Here is a 14,376-nt window from a genome sequence, read left to right as displayed (position 1 = left end):
GCCAAGTGAAAGAAAATAAATTATGCTGATGGTGAGAGATGCAAGGAGAGATGTAGTGTTAAGAGTCTTGGAGGAGGGGAGAGAGAAAAGTTGAGGGAGAGATGAAAAGGAGGGTACTGGGGGGTAAGTGGAGACACAGAGGGGAAAAGAGGGGCAGGGACAAGTGAGCCCTAAACAAACTGCTGAGGTCCATGGAAGGATCAAACACCAACCAAAGGGTTGCAGCAAAAAGAGGAACAGGAAAAGAGCCCAAGAATTAAATCGTGTGACTAAGATAGGGTGGAGTGCACATGCGATGTTAAGTGAAATGAGTGGGATTGGTGGAGTGCCAGCATTAATTATTTAATTTATACCCTTCCCTGCAACCATGAGATCAAAACCCTCTTGCGTGGGACACACCTGATAATACGGAAAAACAGGCTGAGTGGCACTTGGGAAGGAGAAAATGCTGTGAGAAAGCATTTCCCCACCTTCTGAAGTGACAGGAGAAAGGGCAGAGGACAAGGCTGAATGCACAGTGTTGGGGGGCAAAATAGGCAAAAGAAACTGGGGGAGAAATTGGACAGAGCAGTTTTGTTTACTCTGAGTGTGGAGGAGCACTGGTGGCTGTGCCTTGTCCGCTCCACAGGGAAAGAATTGTCCTGGCTAATAACAGGGAGAGTGTGGAGTCAAGAGTAAGTGAAAGAAGTAACAGAGATAAAGGAACAGAATGCATTCAAAAGCGTGATGGAAATGTGATTTGGGGACAGTTGGGGAACTGAAGATGAAAAGTCTTTAAAAAGCTTGTGCAACAACCTGTGTCTGCTGTCTTCTACTGTGTCTTTCTTAAATGCTGTTAAATACTTAAATATCTGTTGTATTTTTTCTTAAAGGGAAAGAGTCTACTAAGATGAAGACACGAGAAAATTTGACTACAGTGGAAACAATGGAATTTGGAAACTGAAATAAGATGTGTTTGGATGAGAGAGCTAAATGTAGTTGCAGTCTTCGCTTTTTTTCCTTTCCTGAATACAGCAGAGAAAATGAAGTGCTGCTGTGATTAAATAATACTGCATCAGGGTGAGCCATTAGAATCCATTAACTTGTTTGTGTAAAGGCTCAGGCCTTTGCTTCAAAATCCAGTTGGGAGGAGGAAGTGCAGGATAAGGAAGGTAAATGAGCTATAATTAATGCACAAATTATAATGTTTATCTTCTAGAAGATAGAGTCCCTGTTTTCTGCCAGTTGGTTCCTTGGCCTGACTGCATTCATGCTTGGATCCCTTCCTCCCCTACCCAGTTTCATTTTGTTATGTAGGCTAGACTGAAATGTGGCACTTGACAGGGCTGGTGATAAGAGAATTCCTGCCAGTCCTTTTCTGCATTTCACTGTTGGGAGCACAGAAAGCCAAACCTCAAAAATGGTTTTGGCTGGAAAGTACAAGAAAGAGGGTGGATTAGAATTCACTGAAAGGTTTGCGTTGGGTATGCAAGTCAGCAAGGATCCTCATGCAGGTAATGCTGAATTTTGGGCTTTGTGATGCAGCAGGGAGCAATCCAGCTCTTATCTGGTGCTGCTGCTGTTCTGATCTAGCTCACAGTCAGCGTTTACCCTCTGAAATTTGGCCTCCTTTCCCTTCCGGCTTACTGCACCTCATATGCCTAAGATTTCCACTCCAGTTGTGTTTGCTTGAGGGCACCAATCCAAATGAGTTCATGTCTGCTCTGAACTATTTCCTTCTCACAAAATAATCGTGAAACCAACTTAGCAAGCAAATAGGGCAGGGAGAGCTGCTTAATGGATCCCTTTCATAGGCAGTAATCATGGAGGTGGTTTTGAATGGTGCAATGTCTGTCAATCAGCCCGAGCACAAAACACTCTTCAAATTCTCTTCATTCTCTTCCTCTAACTTTTTTAAGCTGTTGCCCTCTTCCTTGCTGGATGAAGGAGAGAACAGGAGTGGGAGTGAGAACTAAAGTAAAGGAAATGCAGCTCTGGGAGCAAATTTTCAAAATGTCAGGAGTGATGAAATACCGAGCAGGTCAGTTTTTCTGTTGTGCTCAGACCAAGTATTTGATTGCTAATCATGGTTCATATTTGTATTGGCCCAGTCTGCTCCAAGTAGTGTTTAAACAGCTCTGGCTGGATTCTGCTGAGGGGTGGCTGAGCAGCACCTTGTGGGGTTTGCACACCAACCTTTTCAAAAGATAAACAGTCCATTGCCATTTGTCAAGGAAAGCATTTGTACCCTAACACCTGACTGAACGAGGTGAGCTGGACATAAGTTGGTCTTGGTGTGTCAGTCTTCACTTCAGGCTCTGTTAACATCTGTGTAAGTATGGAACAAATCTCTGGGACCTCAAATTTTGCTCAGTTTTCTGTATTTTCATGTTGTTGCAGTTATATCTATTTTTTAAGTTGCCTTCAAGCCTAAGAACTTCAGACATGAATTACGTGCTTCAGATGAATACATACTGAATATCCTGTCACAAATGCATCTAGATAAATTTGACAAATTCAAAGTTTATATGGAGAGAATTCCAATCAGCCTTCTAATTTCTAGGCTCCTTGACTGACCTCTGTGTGTTCAACCTGTGTCATTTCCCTCTAAGCTCCCCATCTAAATGAACCTATCTTTCCTGCCTTGTCAGATGCCTTTGTTTCCTCTGTCCCCTCATCTGTCTCATCTCTTGGTAGAGACTTCGCTTGCCTCTCCTGCAAACCTCAAGGTTTTCTGAGGAATTTACAAAAAATTTACAAATTCACTTCCATCAGAGCCTGATTCAAGCTGCTTCAAATGAGAGTAAGTGAGGGAGGAAATGCTGAGCTGCAAAACAAGCTGTAAACTTTATGATTTTGGAGTTATCTTTCCTACTGTCGCTGCCATTGTAATTTCTTTAAACAAAACTGCTCTGGACAGATTTGAAGAGAGTTTCTACAGAGGTTAGAAATAATCCCCAAACATCCCCTGTTAGATTTTTAAACCAAGAGCTGCAGCTTCACATTTGTTGTGGCTGTATTTTTGTGCCCTTTCCCTCTCTTCCTCCATCCCACTGGATCAATTTTGGCTGAGTTCTGCAAAGGCTGAGTTGCACATGATTCATTTGTGTTTCCTCATGTGTCTTAAATGTGTCATGTTTTTTCCCCACTACTCCTATCACTGATACTCCTCCTCTTCTAGAAAAGTCAATTATCTCATGCCAGTCTGAATTTTACCTTTTTTTGGGGACACCACATACACAGTGTGCTGGCAGATCAGCAGAATTGCCTGTTTGAAAGTTTTTGAGAGTTTTTGAAAGCCCTGCTCAGAGGGAGTCACAAGTTTTAAGAACACAGACCTTTCGTTTGTGCAATAAACTTGAATTCTGACTTCAGATAACATCATCCTTCAAGTCACTTCTTCCCTGTTGTCTTACCTGTGGAATCATTCTGGTTCTTAATATTTTGGGCTCTTACTTTCTTGATATCCTGTAACATTAGATTGTGTTTGGCTGTTGGGATAGAGCTGGAAATAGTTGTGTGATTTATGTTCTGTCTATAGAACTGCATGGCCACCTAGGGAGGCTCTCATCTCTCTTGATGGAAATCAAACCTTAAAGCTCACCTTTGATAGAGGTGAGATTAAAAACATCTATTTTTAGAGCAAAATGTTACTGAGATTGGAATTACTCTTCAGCAATATTATTGAAGAAAATAGAAGCATGTTTATGTCCCTAGAGACCACTTGTGCTTTTCTTCTTTTCCAAAATCTGTATAACAGTTTGCATTTCTTATTGTCCCATATTCAAGCATATACAAATTCTTTTTGAGGAACAAATGAGGGGGAGAGCAGTGTGTGGGAGGAAATCCCCATTACAGATGTTTGTTACAAAAGCTTCCAGGTAAGCAACTGCCAGGGTAGGAGGTAATAGGCTGAGATGAAGAAAAAAATATCCCTCACTTTGGTGGATATCTTATTTAGGCACTGTGGGAAGTGAGAGAAATTTTTAAAAGATATAAACCCAGAGGAATTTGTCTTATTTTCCTTTCCTTTCAATCTTTCTAATACGTGAGGAAACAGACTTTTGCTTTAGATGTAGGTTTAGCTGCTGCTCAAGAGACCTAAAAGTTTCATCATGTTGTTACTTGTTGACTGCTTTGCTGAGAAAATAAATGCCAGAGAGGCCAGTGAATTGTTGTTTTTCTTAAATCTGTCCTACATGATTTTGATAAATTGCCAGGTGATCGGAAGTAATGATGCTTAGCAGAAGATAATGATGGGTATCAAGGAAGCTGAAACATAAGCCATGCTTTGTGATACCTGGAAATTGGATGATTTTCAAAAGAAGTGAGCTTTGTTCGTGCCCTTTAGGTTTCAGAGAGGTTCCTTGTTGGAACTGGTCTGGGAATTTGTCCTTGTCCTTGGAGCTGTCATCTGTTCTCCATATAAACACAACCTGGATTGTTCTAATGTGTGCTGAAGGAAGAGCTGTGCTGGGCCTACCCAAGGCTTCATCAGCCCTCCAGCCCCTCAGAGGGAGAACAAAACACTTCTAGTAGCTCCTGAGAGCCTTTAATCACTAAAAGCCTCTTCTGGACCATGATGGTTGGTGACAAGCAACTAAATTATCTTCCAGGAATTTGTTTCTTTTTTTAACCTTCACAGGCAAAGAGAGCTACAACAAATTCTGTGCTGTTGGAACATTCAGTGTCCAGTGCTCCAAGAATGAAAATATCATCAGTCAGCTTCTTCCTCCCTGCCCTGCAATTTTGAATGGGCAAAAGTGGATACCAGGAGTATCTTTGGTATCTTTTTGGCAGGGACCATATCTCCAGAGGGTGTTGCTGGTACAGTGATACAACTTAAACCTGATACCCTGGTGATCTTCTAGTAATGAAGTATGAGAGGAAAAACTGAAGGTTTATAGGTAGTCAGTGGTTACATATGCATTGAATAGGGTAGGTTTTTTTCCTCCATGAAGTGTTTCTTCATGTGATGCATGTCCTCAGTTCTTATTCAGTGCTGGTTATCCATTTACTCTTCTCCAGCTTTCTCATCTTTAATTCCTATGCTTTCTTCCTCACAGAGAAGCAAGATGAACCATTTTAGCTCTAAGTGGAAGAATATTAAATGTGGGAAAATTGGGTTCAGAGCTGCCAGAAAGTGAATGCCACGAGAGGGGCATTGTGGACGGGTTGTCTTTGGACCTCTAATCGAAGCATCTCAAAACTTTTCCAAAATATTCACATTTGATCTAAGTTTAGAACTGACATCCTTCGATTTGCCACACTGAAATAGCATTTGCTTATGCCATAATTTGTTCTGTTTCCCATCTCTTCTCTGCATTGCCTGAGCTATCCTGTGGGATGGAGTTGCAGCTGCCTGCTGGAAAGTGAGGTGAAATATGTGCCGTGTCTTGGGAGGATGAGCTGGCATGGGCCCAAAATACTAAATCTCAGATGATGTCTGGTCCCTTATTCCACTTCCCAGGCAGTTCCAGCACATGTGAGGGTCCTTTCATGTGCTTTTTCCATACTCTGAATGTGTTTTAGGAGAGAACATGGACCTCCTGGTCTGTGTGGGTGGTTATGAGTGTGTAACATCCTTTCCCAGATTTATTTTTGGTTGTTGCCAGCTGGTCCATTTTGGATTTTCCCTGTTTGAGGATGTTTGTTGTATGTAGCTGGTTTAATGCAGGACAGACCTGAATCATTCTATCAGGGTAATTGATACTGACCTAATTACACAGATGAGTTTTGCACTGGAATTTTTAATGGCACTTAATAATTACAAGAGTTCTTCATTCCCCATGTCTGTGATTCAGTGCTTTGCCTTGTGTGCCTCCAAAGAACAAGGGCATTGGATAGAATTGTTTCCCTGTTTGTGTTGGGTAACCCTCTGAGCCTCCTGCCTGGAGAAGCAAGGGGAGCTGCTGATATTTAAACTCTCCATGGAGAAAGCTGTGGTTGAATCCAGTGACACTCTGTTGTCCCTCATCCAAACAGGATATGGATGAACTTGGATCTCTGTAGGAGATTGCTGAGGTCAAACGGGGACAGGGAGACTCTCAGACAGCACAGCTCTGTTCAGAAAACCTTTAAACCACATTTGCTAAGTGGGAAGGTTGCTAGAGAACATTCATCTTTGTATTCCGTCTTGTGGATGGTGTCTGTCTGGAGAAGAGGCTCAATCCAGGAGAGTTTCTCCTCACCTTCCTAACTGGTGAATGTGCAGGGCTGTGTCCCAGGGCACTGCAGCAAACAGGAGAAGCCCAGATGATAAAGTCATCAGCTCCCAGTTTCACCAGGCTGGGAAGAGGTGTTGGCCAGTGTGATTTCAGACCTGCGTCACACCTGAGATCAAGACCTTCCCCAGCAATCCAGCCAGGCAGGAATGGTGCTGAGTCCAATCTTGTGTGGAGCAGTGAGAGGTAAATGATGCCTTTCACCTGCCTGCATCTGATGCACAGAAATATTTGAGAGACCTTTTTTCCCCCCACCCTGTGTCTGTATCTTGTCCATGATTTCAAGTGAAGCACAGTGGTTTCAAAACCACCGTGGATAGCTTATTTGTATCTACAAATATCTACAAACATGTTTACACCTTGCATGTCTCTGGGGGGATAAACAGACACCAGATCACCCATGTGGGTGTAGTTCTGTGAGAGTGAGCAGATAAACATGGTGCTCCAGAGATGACGTTATTGTTTCTGTCCCCAGAAGGGAGATCTGGGAAAGGAAAGAGCCCAAAGTGCAGAAGGAAACAACCAGCATTTCATTTGGTCAGCCAGCATTTGCTTGAATAAACCAGTGCTGCTTTAACATTACATTAAACATCTCTCCTACCTACTTCTTTTTAAATTCCCCCTGAGTTTCTTCCTTTTATTTGGTCTGTTCTGAATATCCCAGGGTCTGGAATTTGTCTTTTATAAAGATATATAGCATGGTGTGATGCCAGCCTCAACTCCAGGGAATTCTTGTTCATATTAAGATCTGAAAATCTTTATAAACATACCTCTGGAGGAAAAATAGTTTGGTATTCAAGAAGCAGGATAAGGAGTTAGAAGAGCTCAAGCCAGCTGTGTCATATCATACTGGACTGACATAGAGTAAATCCATAGTCCGTCCATATTTTCAGTATGAACACAGTTTTGGTTTCCTCATCTCAAAAGGACAGAGGAGAACTGCAAAAGGTGCGGAAGGAGACCACAGAGACTCACATGTAGCAGCTTCAGACTGTGTGAGGTGTGAGTCTTGGGTTTAGAAAGAAATTACTGAAGAAAGGCCTGAGAGACTGCTACAGAATCAAGAGTAGCCTAGAAAAGCAAATTAGGGTCTTCAACAGGAGTGAGCCAGAAGCAGAGGAGAAACTTATGGATGTTTTTCCACACACAGCAGACACTGGATTTTCCTGATATCAACCTAAACCTCCCCTAACTCAGCTTCATACAATTTCCTGGAATCCTGTTGATAAAAAACATCACGAATAACAGTTTTCAGTTCCCCTGAAGTTGCTGGGTAGAGCTTTAAGGCTAACCAGCAGAAAAGATAAAGAAATGTAAAGGTATACACTAAGGATGATAAATGTAGTTGGAATCAGTGCAGAAACAGATAATGAGGTCTGTAGTGGATTTTTTTGGCAAGTTATGTAACAAGAAGCAACAGTGTGTGCCTGAAGAAAAGGTTCAAGGAAAGGCCACCTGTAACATTGAAAGATTCAGTGAATACAACCACCAGACACCCCTATGGATTACCCTTCAGGACCATAAAAGCACTTCCAGTAGGAGGCCAGTGCATGAAAATTAGCTCTGGGAAAACTGATATTTATGCATTAGCTAGGAGGAGGCACATTGTAATGAATATGTATGAGTCTGATGGAATAAATACCATGTTGTAAACTCTCACCACACACCTCAGCATAAAGGAGATATCTTCCTGTGTGTCCAGTGCTGATAAAGAATGCCAGCTTTTCAATGCTTCAAATTGTGTTGGAAAGTTTATTTTCTGGCTGATTTTGGTGTCACTGGCCTTGAGAGTGCTGGCCCCAGTGAGGATGTTGAAGACCTCAGTGGGATCTCCCCTCAGTCTCCTCTCCTCCAGGCTGGACACACCTCAGCAGCTCTTCATCTGGCTTCCCCTCCAGACCTTTCACCATCCTCATGGCCTCATTGGGACACCCTAGCAGAGTCTAATAGGCACCCCAGCTTCCTCACTTGGTGTCACAAATTTTCATTGCCTCAGTGCCTGCTCGGTGAGGAAAGTTCATTTGGATTTCTCTGTGGCCATACAACACAAACTTAGCTGGGGGTGAGCCACCAGCAGGAGCTTGGGGAGGAACCTGGAAGAGAAACCAGAGCCTGGGAGAGCGAGGGAAGACTGGGATTGAAGGGGTTCATGTGATATGTAGTGCAGGGGGGTAGCATGTGGGCCATTTCTGTGGCTACAAGACACCAACCAGTCTCACCAGGGGGTGTAAGGTCCTGTTCCACTGCAGACAGATCTATTCGTTGAAAATCCCTAGAAATGGGTTACCGGACGAGCTGAGTCCTGCAGAGTTATCTATGGCATGAGATCCTACCTGGCTCAGCATGGGTGGCTGGTGGGAGCAGCATCCCCTGTGGCACTCACAGCCCAATTGCTTTGGGCAGAGACCCAGAGAAGTGGTGACCAAGGTACCATTTCACAAATCCACTTTTCATGCACATCTCTTACTGACTTGTTTAAAATTTAATGTTAATTTTCAGAGCCACAAAGGGCTGCAATGTTTGCTCAGTCTTTTTTTTTTTTACCCAACAATTATTCTGGCTTACTCCAGGTGGGATTTTTCCTTCTGGCTGGTGAGTTGCTGTGGCTGCTGGCAGTTTTCAGCCAATGCAAGCTGTTGCTCAGCTGTGTTTTTGCTCCCAAGCTCCTTCCCAGCCCAGCCAACCAGCAGAGAGGGGAAGTGTCACACGCAGCCACGGGCCATTTCTTTGGCCTGGCTGCTGTTTTTAACATCTGGATTCCTTCATGTGAAGTCATTAACAGAAGTAAAAGAGAGTTCAGGCTGAAGGCAGAGGAAATTCTCCTTCACTAGCTCGTTCAGTCTGTTGTTTGAGGATGTTCACGTTGGTGGCACAGTCACTGGAACACCCTGCTGGAGGAATTGGATGTGTTTCTGATTTTATCTCCAAGAGCTAATGCCAAGGGTAATGGCAGCTGCCAGCATGGACCCAGTCATCCTCCCTGCAGGCACGCAGAGCATCTGGGATTCAGACCTTGCAGGCTGAGCTCATGTCTGCCTTGAAATCAGGCAGGGTTTTGCCACTGGCCTTGCTGTACAACCTCAGTACGTGCAACAGATTTCTTCTGAGCATCCCAGTCCCCAAGGGGTTTCCACCAAAATATCCGACTTTCATCTGAAGCTGGCTCATGTCTGGGTGAATTCAAAGAAGGTGCTGCTAGGCACAATATTTGGGAGCCATTTGCTCCCTGCACAGAGCAGGAAGAAGAATCCATCTCTTTTATTGCCTTTGCTACTGTAGTTCCCCAGTGGCTTCGCGGCGTGGGCGTGCAGAGCAGTGCTTCCTGCAGCCTTTCAGAGCTGGGATTTGTCCTCATTTTTATGATTTGTTTGTTGGGCTTTCAACGTTTACCTTCACTTCTCCTCTGTGTGAGTCTTTAGCAAGAGCAGGAAGTGGTAGCTATGTGCCAGGAAGATATCATGGTGCTCCAAGACCATGTGCAATTAGCACTAGAGGAGAAACTGCTGCCATGTTCTCAATTTGAACATCTGTGCTGCGTCTTAAACCACTTCCTGACTGCAACATCATCCTGAAAGCACCAGTTTCTTAGGTTTCTTTTATTTCTTTTCACACCCCAGCCTTCCTCTGGCACCTTCCAGTCCCATATTTGATGGGTGCCCAGTGAAACCAGCAGCAGCACATTGAAATGGAAACCTTTTCCCATGCAGGGAGTTGCAAGGCAACACTTCCAGGCTCCTGGAGCAGCTGCTGACTGTGGTGAGGCCAAAGGAGAGGGGAAGAGGAATTTATCAGCCCAGAATGGGGCAAGTTGGAATGTACCTGGGGTAGGTAAGCACTCAGTTGGCTCAGTGGCTCTGCCTGCCTGCATGTGGAGCAGTGAACATCCCATGGAGAGCTCACCACCAGCCACCTTCAGTCACAGCCCCCAGCTCGGGGCACACCTGGCCAAGGTTCCAGCCATGACATCCCATGCCCACCTCCCCAGAATGTGTGGAACAGCCCTTGCTGAGGAGATGGGGTCAGTGTTAGCCCAGAGAGCTTGTCTGACTAGGACTGTGCAGATCTATCCAGGAGTTTTGGGGAAATCCCTCCTCCAGGGCCCCTTGGCATGTTTTCCATGACACCAGGCAGGCTCACCAGCCCCACACGGAGCCGTGCTGGGTCAGTCCCTTTGCAGACCTTGGCTTGGAACTGGGACAACCCGAGGCAAAGAGCAGCACTGGACCTGTGTCAGCATCAGGACAGGATCTGTACAAGCCCTTGGCATCCCATTCCCAAGAAGGCAGGGAGTAAATCCCATCAATCTGGCCACAGACTTTGTGGCATCAATTTTGTATATATATATAGGAGTTTTTTTGCTTTTTTCCTTTTTTTCAGGTCTTTTTTTCCATTTTCTTTCTATTTTTTCTTTTTAATAGGGAGGCCAGGATCTCCCTCCCTCACCCCAGCTGTGCAATAATGAATGAACACGGAGAGGAACAGCAAAGTGTCGTGGCCTCCTCAGAGCCCCGGGGCGGTGAGGGAGGGGGATTCCCCTGCTGCCAAACCACATTTCTCACTTCAGGTTTTGCACAGTCATCCCGAAAGTCTGGGGCGGCTCCTGGCGCGTCCCTTTCCTGTGCCCCACTGCGCTGGCATCGCGTCACCACCCTCCCTGCGGCAGGACAGGCTGGTTTGGGGCAGAACCGTGCAATATAGCTCATTTTTTTTCCTGCCAGTCTGGGAAAGTCCCTAAGGCTTTCCCCACGGCGGTGCCAACACAGAGACACGAGGCTGTGTCTTTCCCTCCACGGCAAAATCCCCCCGGGGCGGTGGGAGCCAGGATAGCAGCGAGCCGGGTGGGAAATGCTGGTTGTTGTTATCAGCTCCTGAAACACATTTGAGGTTGCTGCAGAGGGAATGGACACTGGCTGGGCTGTTGCTGGTTCTCCTTTGGTGGTGCTGCTGCTTTCCGAGGGAAAACAGCTGCATAGAGAGAGGATGGACCCACCTGAGTCGTGCGGCTGCCTGGGGAGAAGGATGGCCCCTTTGCATGGGGATTTGGGTGGAAAACTCCTCCAGCACCATCAGCATTACCCCGGGACACCCTGAACAAGTCCCTTGTGCTGCCGATGGCAGCTGAAAACAGCCATTAGCAGCAGAATAACAACCCCAGCTGCCTCCCAGGGGCTCCTTGCTCCCAAGTGGTTCAATTAGCCCTTCCTTGCATAAAGCAGGGGGAATAATGCCACTCTCACCCTGGCTGCACCAGTCTTCTTGTCATTTCTTACCAGCAAAGCATCACTGCAGGATCACGGCAAAAGGAGGGAATTGCAAAAGCTCCATCCAGGTGGTTCAGAGGGGATTTGCCAGCGTGGCTGCTGGGAAACACAGCCCCATGGTTTGTTTTGTGCCCAGCCAGCGTGTGGATGAAGATATGAGTCATGATCCCACAGCCTGTAAAATTGCTTTGGTCTCCCTGTTTCGGACAGCCATTATCGATTATTTTTAGCTGTAAAAGGGGGCAGGGAGGAATGAGCTGGGATGCAGCTCCCTGCTGCTATTTCAGAGGATTTGTTAGGTTTGCAGCTGACTGTTGAGAGATTAATAGACAAACCCCAACCACTTTGGTATTGTGTGCTCTTTATTTTTAATATAAATCAGTTTTGCAGTAGTTTGCAGGACACAAAGCTGCCTTCAGCCTGGGTTTGCTCTCACCAGTGTCAGTGAGGACCTGTGGCTGGGACATCCCTGCTGCAGGGTTTTTGTTTTGCCTTTTCCTCCTGCTGAAGGTGGCAGCTGTTCCAGGAATGGGATGAGCCTGCCTGTGCCTGACTGAATGCCAGCCCTCCCAGGTCCTCTAGGTCCTTCCAAGTGAGCCCTGGCTCTGGAACATGCTGGTGTTGAAGAGATGGCCATCAGCCCTCCCTCCTGCCACTGTCCCTCTGGTCTGGGGCAGAAGGGCAATGTCTGCCCCTGCCAGGAGAGACCAGAGGGCATAAATCCCTGGCTGAGCTGCTCTGTCCCTCACCAGGCGAACCACCTCACCAAATCCACCTCAGTGAGTTTCATCTTTCTTTTTTGGGTGCAAGCAGATTTTCTCATTGAGAGCAGCAGCTGCTCCTTAGGTTGAAGGAGCAAGAAAAGTCACCCTGCAAGGAAAAAACAGAAAAGGCAGGGGATGTTTTCCCTGCCTTGCTAATGAGCCAACGTGGCAGAGCAAGTTGTCAAGGAGATGCTCTCTCTGGCAGCAGGATGCACCTGATGAACTCCTCTCTCCTGTGCTGGATAATCACATGGGGAAAAGAATTTGTCAACATCTGAGGATGCCCTCCTGGGCTAAACAAGAGATTGCAGCTTGAGTGTTGAACTTCTTGGTGGGTTTTATCTTACTGTGTTTGAGCAATACTGGTTTTCAGCCAGATTTCTCCTTTCCAGCTGCAGTAGGAGCCGACTGCAGGTGTTGGTGCAACCAGTTTTGCTTCTGTGGGGAGCAGGAGCATCCTTTGAGGTGAGGTGGGAGGTCAGAAGTGGGTCAGGACCAGCAGCTCTTGTTTGTGGATTCAGCAGTGTGTCTAACTTCTCTCACTGAGGTTAAATAATAGTGACCACAGATGCCCAGGTCAAGATAAAGAAGAAATAGGTGCCTAGAAAGCCCAGAAAAAAACCACCACTAGTCTTTTTATGAATCTTTCAGGTGTACAACCTGTGCTGTTAGCCTATAAAAATCCCACAAAATGCAGAGTTTAAACTATATATCAGCTTTATTGATAGTACTACAGTCCACCATCAACGTGGGTGAAACACTCATGGTGATAAACCAGAGCATGATGCATCACTCATGTAAAACATCCCTGAGCACAGCCCAGAGGATTAGCAGCTGAATCAATGGAGAGCAACTGGTGATCAAGGAAAGTCAGCTCCCTGTTTAAGGAAAACATCAGCTCCTGAGAAATCCCTTTCCTTTAATTGCATCTGAGAGCATAATTGCATCTTTGGCCCCAACAGACCTAAAATCAATCTGGCTAAGGAGAGACACAAAGAAACAGGACTTTAATGAGTGACACGAAGAAATGGCAGTTAAACTGATGCTTATCTCTGGTCACTGAATACAGGGATCTCGTTCTACATAATGCACATATAAATAATAGAGCAGCCCCTGCAAGCAGAGCCCTTTGGCAGCTCACTCAGAGGGATGGATGGAGCTGTTGAGACAAGCACCCTGGATGTGTTCCTGGAATTTCACTGGGCACACTGCTAAGTTCTAAAGAATAACACAGCTTTTGAAACCTGTTAAAAAAATGTTTAGCAGTGATGTCACCATCTCTCCTCAAAAATGTTCTCATCTCTGATAAAAAAATGTTTCTTTTGCAGCAGCTTTTAGCTCATCCTTTATTTTGGACCCCAGTTATTTATATTTAAGGAGGTGATGAGCAAAACCCTAATTTCTCATCCTACTTAGCTCTTCCCACTTGCTTTTGGTGCATAAGAGAATTATGAATAAGCAAGTGTTCAGTTACTTTGATTTCCCAAGAAAGGAAGTAGAAGTAACTGTGAGACCAGTGTGATTTTTCGCTTTCTCTTTATTTAGCAATGCAATCACTAGAGGGAGGCAGATGGCAAATTTATCTATCCTAAGCTCTCAGACACTCTGTGGTGCCTTACAAATGACAGCAGAACAGTTGTAAGTAGGAGCTCCTGGTATATCATGCTGCCTGGGGGAAAAATTTGAGCAATTGCTGAAATCAGCTTAATTTTGTTGACTGTCCATGCTGGCAGCAACCAAGGCAGCTGTGTCCTCCTTAGCAGCTGTGGAGGCTCCTGAAGGTCATGTTGGGTCCCTGAGCTCATCCTGGGGGAGACTCAATCCCCTCCTGAGAAATCAGGAGTGCAGGAGCTGGTAGAAAGGCTGAGACATTCCTTTTGGGGGTTTTGGCCCCATGGTGGGCAATTTGTGCACCTTGGCTCTTGGATGTGCCCACCAGCTCTCTGAGAGATGCTCTTGGGCCAGGTAAGAATCAGTACCTGTTGAGCATGAAGATTTAGTCAAGAGGGCCAAATATCCTAATGGGCAATTCATGTTTTTATGGAGGTAGGCTAAAACTAAAGACTTGCTAACAAACAAACAAATAAACCACATTAAGATTCCTCACTCAAATACTTAAATATCAGCACTTAAAAAATAGACTTGACT

The sequence above is a fragment of the Lichenostomus cassidix genome, chromosome 3 (genome assembly GCF_008360975.1).
Source record: "Lichenostomus cassidix isolate B80296 chromosome 3, HeHo_3.0, whole genome shotgun sequence".
NCBI lineage: Eukaryota > Metazoa > Chordata > Aves > Passeriformes > Meliphagidae > Lichenostomus > Lichenostomus cassidix.
The sequence above is the reverse complement of the archived record's forward strand: the minus strand, read 5'-3'. Positions refer to the sequence as shown.